This window comes from Rutidosis leptorrhynchoides, chromosome 3, assembly GCF_046630445.1.
Source record: "Rutidosis leptorrhynchoides isolate AG116_Rl617_1_P2 chromosome 3, CSIRO_AGI_Rlap_v1, whole genome shotgun sequence".
Classification (NCBI taxonomy): domain Eukaryota; kingdom Viridiplantae; phylum Streptophyta; class Magnoliopsida; order Asterales; family Asteraceae; genus Rutidosis; species Rutidosis leptorrhynchoides.
In genome coordinates this window covers 339871154-339878504 of record NC_092335.1, presented here as the reverse complement: position 1 = coordinate 339878504, position 7351 = coordinate 339871154, and positions in this window count along the sequence as shown.

The window sequence follows — 7351 nt, the reverse complement described above, 5'->3', positions numbered from 1 at the left end:
TATAAGAATATCCCCTATCATTTCGGGAAATCCTTCGGACATGATATAAACGAATTCGAACTACTAAAGCATCCGGTACTTTGGATGGGGTTCATTAGGCCCAATAGATCTATCTTTAGGATTCGCGTCAATTAGTAGATCGGTTTACTAATTCTTAGGTTACCAAGCAAAAGGGGCATATTCGGGTTCGATCATTAACCCATATAATGTAGTTTCATTTACTTGTGTCTATTTCGTAAAACATTTATAAAACTGCATGTATTCTCATCCCAAAATATTAGATTTTAAAAGTGGGACTATAACTCACTTTCACAGATTTTTACTTCGTCGGGAAGTAAGACTTGGCCACTGGTCGATTCACGAACCTCTAACAAATATATACATATATATATCAAAGTATGTTCAAAATATATTTACAACATTTTTAATACGTTTTAATGTTTTAAGTTTATTAAGTCAGCTGTCCTCGTTAGTAACCTACAACTAGTTGTCCATAGTTAGATGTACAGAAATAAATCTATATATATTATCTTGGATCAATCCACGACCTAGTGTATACACGTCTCAGGCTAGATCACAACTCTAAGTATATATATTTTTGGAATCAACCTCAACACTGTATAGCTAACTCCAACATTACTGCATATAGAGTGTCTATGGTTGTTCCAAATAATATATATACATGGGTCGATATGATATGTCAAAAGATTTGCATACGTGTCTATGGTATCTCAAGATTACATAATATATTAGAATACATGTAATACAATATAAGTTAGCTATGATATGATTAATATATATTTGTTACCAATTTTCACGTAGCTACAACAAGAAAAATTATCCAATCTTGTTTTACCCATAACTTCTCCGTTTTAAATCCGTTTTGAGTGTTTCAAGTTGCTATGGTTTCATATTGAACTTAAGTTTATGAATCTAAACAGAAAAAGTATAAGTTTATTGTCGTAAATACAGGTTACAAGTCGTTTTTGTAAAGATAGTCATTTCAGTCGAAAGAACGACGTCTAGATGACCATTTTGGAAAACATACTTCTACTTTGAGTTTAACCATGATTTTTGGATATAGTTTCATGTTCATAAGAAAAATTATTTTCCCAGAAGAAAAACTTTTAAATCAAAGTTTATCATAGTTTTTAATTAACTAACCCAAAACAGCCCGCAGTGTTACTACGACGGCGTATATCCGATTTTACGGTGTTTTTCGTGTTTCCCAGTTTTAAATCATTAAGTTAGCATATCATATAGATATAGAACATGTGTTTAGTTGATTTTAAAAGTCAAGTTAGAAGGATTAACTTTTGTTTGCGAACAATTTTAGAATTAACTAAACTATGTTCTAGTGATTTCAAGTTTAAACCTTCGAATAAGGTAGTTTTATATATATGAATCGAATAATGTTATGAACATCATTACTACCTCAAGTTTAGTTGGTAAACCTACTGGAAGTGACAAGAAATGATATAGCTTCAAAGGATCTTGGATGGCTTGAAACTTCTTGAAGCAGAATCATGACATGAAAACAAGTTCAAGTAAGATTATCACTCGAATTAAGATAGTTATAGTTATAGGAATTGAATCAAAGTTTGTATATGAGTATTACCTTGATTTAGAAAGATATATTACTGTAAACAACAAGGATTTCTAGGGGTTGGATGATCACTTTAGAAGATTGGAAGTGAGCTAGTAAACTTGGAAGTATTCTTGATTTTATGAAACTAGAACTTGTAGAATTTATGAAAAACACTTAGAACTTGAAGATAGAACTTGAGAAAGATCACTTAGATGAATAAAATTGAAGAATGAAAGTGTTTGTAGGTGTTTTTGGTCGTTGGTATATGGATTAGATATAAAGAATGTTTAATTTTGTTTACATGTAAATAAGTCATGAATGATTACTAATATTTTTATAATTTTATGAGATATTTCATGCTAGTTTCCAAATGATGGTTCCCACATGTGTTAGGTGACTCACATGGGCTACTAAGAGCTGATTATTGGAGTGTATATACCAATAGTACATACATCTAAAAGCTGTGTATTGTACGAGTACGAATACGGGTGCATACGAGTAGAATTGTTGATGAAACTGAACGAGGATGTAATTGTAAGCATTTTTGTTAAGTAGAAGTATTTTGATAAGTGTCTTGAAGTCTTCCAAAAGTGTATGAATACATATTAAAACACTACATGTATATACATTTTAACTGAGTCGTTAAGTCATCGTTAGTCGTTACATGTAAATGTTGTTTTGAAACCTTTAGGTTAACGATCTTGTTAAATGTTGTTAACCCACTGTTTATTATATCTAAAGAGATGTTAAATTATTACATTATCATGATATTATGATATATTAATATATCTTAGTATGATATATATACAATTAAATGTTGTTACAACGATAATCGTTACATATATGCCTCGTTTCGAAATTCTTAAGTTAGTAGTCTTGTTTTACATATGTAGTTCATTGTTAACATACTTAATGATATACTTAATTATAATTTTATCATGTTAAACATAGTGTATCAATATCTTATTATGATTCATATGTATTTAGTAAGACGTTGTTATAACGATAATGGTTATATATATCGTTTCGAGTTTCTTAATTCAATAAACTCATTTTTATGTATATCACTCATTGTTAATATACTTAATGAGATACTTACTTATCATAATCTCATGTTAACCATATATATATCCATATATATATATCATCATGTAGTTTTTACAAATTTTTAACGTTCGTGAATCGCCGGTCAACTAGGGTGGTCAATTGTCTATATAAAGCACATTTCAAATAGTCAAGTCTTAACAAGTTTGATTGCTTAACATTTGAAAACATTTAATCATGTAAATATACCAATTTCATATAATATATATAAACATGAAAAAGTTCGGGTCACTACATATAAGTATTATAATTATTATCATATTAACTATTAGACAAAACTTATGAATAGTACCAGAGACGTTTTCGTACTTTTACTTTTTTTTCTCTTTTCCAACCTTTTTAAAATTTTCCAAAAAAACCACACACTTTTTCCAAAATTTAAAATCGACCCCCCACATAGGGGGTAAATTGTCAAACACCTATTTTCATAAAAAAAAAATCTTAAATATACTCCACCCAAATATTTAACGGGTCATATCTTGTTGCTCGCAACGAGTTAAATTTTTCCGGCACCATCGTTAAACTCGAAATAATCTTAGGAACACAATGTCACTAACTATACGCAAAACGAACGCTTTTTAAAAAAAATATATGAGGTACTTTTCATACACGTTGATTTTTGGTTAAATTTTTAAAACTCGACAATTCCATAGTGAAACGCGGAGATACACATATATTGTTAATTGAAAATAACATTTAAATCTTTCACGAATTATACCTTTTAGTTCGACTAGAATTGCTTTAACGACCCGTCCTAATCCATCTGGACGAATACATAACATTTGGTTACATCGCGAGGTACTTGACCTCTATATGATACATTTTACAAACATTGCATTCGTTTTCAAAAGACAAACTTTCTTTACATCGAAAATTGACCGCATGCATACCAATTCATAATCTCTCCAACTATAATTGACTTAATAATAATCTTGATGAACTCAACGACTCGAATGCAACATCTTTTGAAATATGTCATGAATGACTCCAACTAATATCTCTAAAATAAGCAAATGCACAGCGGAAGATTTCTTTCATACCTGAGAACAAACATGCTTTCTAATGTCAACCAAAAGGTTGGTGAGTTCATTAGTTTATCATAATCATTCATTTTCATCATTTTAATAGACCACAAGATTTCATTTTTCCATAAATATACATCTCATATCAGGCATTTCGCAAACTGCATAGAGATAAAAATCATTCATATGGTGAACGCTTGATAACCGAACTAACAGGATGTATATAGAATATCCCCATCACTCCGAGACTCTCATCGGACATGATAATCGAGAATAAACATGCATATATATTCTTCGGCTACCAAGCTAAAAAGGGGCATATTCGATTCGATAATACAACCATAGAATGTAGTTTCGATTACTTGTGTCTATTTCGTAAAACATTTATAAAAGCAGCGCATGTATTCTCAGTCCCAAAAATATATATTGCAAAAACATTTAAAAAGGGAGCGAATGAAACTCACCTAATGTATTTTGTAGTAAAAATACATATGACTATATTGAACAACTGAAAAATGCAGGGTTGGCCTCGGATTCACGAACCTATATCAATTATATATATTAAAACTTATAATTGAAATCTCAGAATTTCATTTATTAATATATTATCTATATATATTTTGTAGTTATATAAGATTTATACTAAATTTCATTTAAAAAAAATATATAAATATAAATATAAATATATATATATATATATATATATATATATATATATATATATATATATATATATATATACTTTATTTTATATCTTAAATCTTATGTTGTATATATTTATTTTGTATATATAATTAAAGTGATTAATATAGTTATGTTGATATCTATATATATCTAGTTTTATATAAAAAAAACACTTAATTTGTTGTATGTAGGTATTTATATATATAATGTTAATAGAATTTATATATAGAATATTAATATATATGTAAATAATATGTTTTATGTACAAAATATTTATTTGTCTAAAAATGATAGTTTTGATATTACTGATTTACTACTAATATTAATAATAACTTTACTAAAACGATAATATTAATAATAATAATGATATTGTTATTAACGATACTTTCGTTTAACAATAATACTAATTATATTAATAGTTACAAAAGTGATACTAATACTAAAATAATGGTAACTTGTATTATTTTCATATTTATAATCCTAACCATAATGATAATAATAATAATAATACAACTTATTTGTGATAATAATAATAATAATAACCAATTTATTTATAACACTTAATAATAATAATATTAATACTTATAAAATGATACTAATACTAATATCAATGAAAATCATAATAACTTGTTATCTTGTCATAAAAGCACTAATAATAACAATCCCTATAATAATGATAATACATATATCAATATCGAAAATAATAATAATAATCATAATAATTGTAATAATACTAAAATGGTAAGGTTATTACAAATAATTCTATGATTAATACTTATAATGATAATAATTATAATACTTATATATATATATATATATATATATATATATATATATATATATATATATATATATATATATATATATATATATATATATATATATATATATATATATATATATATATATATATATGATAATAATAATAGTGTTTTTAACATTAATAATACTTATCAGATTAATAATAATAATAATGATTATAATACTTTTACATATGATAATAATATTAATAATTTTAACACTAATAGTAATAATAATAGCAATAACAATAATAACAATAATAATTATAATAATAATAATAATAATAATAATAATAATAATAATAATAATAATAATAATAATAATAATAATAATAATAATAATAATGAAACTGAAAACGATAATAATAATATGAAGCTACCTTCAAGGAAAATAGCCAAAAAAAAAAATACTGCCTTATCAAGGAATCGAACCCAAGACCATTTGCTAATCCAACACACACACAAACCAGCTGAGCCACCCTACTTTTCTTATTATTTATGAATTTAATTTCTTTTAATTCCATATACTGTATTCATCTTCTTCATCCATGAATTTCGATCAGATTTTAATTCTAGTTGGTAACACATTACATATTTTGTTTTAGGAGTTTAAAAAGAAAATCAACAACCACAATGTGATTGAATTAGATTTCATAACTGGATTAAACAGAAATCAGTAACAATAGGTACGTGGAACACACTCAGGAACTCGAAATCAATTTGAAGATTATAGACTGTTATAGACCATGATTCCAACATGAAAAAGGTTAAAATTTGTTATTACAAACTATCTGAATCATCAATTAAACTTAATTCATCAAAACGGTTACGAATTTTACGATGAACAGATGTGTTGACTTTTTAAAATCAACTTTGACTCCCAGAATTGTAACTCGATAGGAAAAATTTGACTTTGAAGCTTTGAAGATAGTTTAGACGAATGATTTCTAGCATAACTGCATTTGAGGATTTTAAAATTCATTTCATAATCGAATTATAGACAAAATATTTGGTATACAGGGCAGTTACCTGCTGCCGTCCTCAATTTCTGTTTAATCCGACAATTCATAGCTGGAAAAATTGATAATTGCTAGTGAGTATGTTTTGTTAATTGAATGTGGTCATATGTCAGTGTACTTCCTTGTATTATAGCAAGTTGGATCAATCAAATAGTCAAACAGAAACAGGGATAAAATATAAAAGAATAAAAAATTGATTTTGATTCATCACTGAATTTGTTTGTTTGCTGGATTAGTCCTTGTTATGTAATTCGAATTGGGGACATAATTAACAATCTAAAACAGTTGATTGATACCTAAAGCAAGATCGTACGAAGTGGTTAAGCTTTATAGTTTATTTAATGAATTTATATAATTAATAAATCTTTTATTAATAATAATAATTATAATTATAATTATGCTGATAACAATATATTATAATGATACTAAAAATCATAAAAATTTATCTTACTCATATTATTACTAATAATAATCATAGGTTGTATTAATTTCTAATAATAAATACTATAATAATAATAATAATAATAATAATAATATTAATATTAATAATAATAATATTATTATTATTATTAAAGATAATAATATTTATAAATAATCATTAATAGTATCTAAAATTACAATCTTACTATTAATTATGACATGAAAAATAACATTAATGATAACAGTAATAATGATAATAATTTTAAATGGAATTGGTTCATAATAGTATAACAATTTAATTGTATCAAATCTTATATATATATATATATATATATATATATATATATATATATATATATATATATATATATATATATACATACATACATATACATATATATTATGTAATGATATTCATAACACTAGTGTTAATATTAATATTTATTTTAATGATAACCACTTGGTATAGTAATTATATTCTATCTTATAATTATATATTAATAATACAACTTGCAATTACATTTATTTATAATTATATCATATATTTTATGAATACATCTATTGAATATTTAATAGTTATATATTTTATAAATGTTATAATAGAATAGTTATTATTAGAAATCTTATATATATATATATATATATATATATATATATATATATATATATATATATATATATATATATATATATATATATATATATATATATATA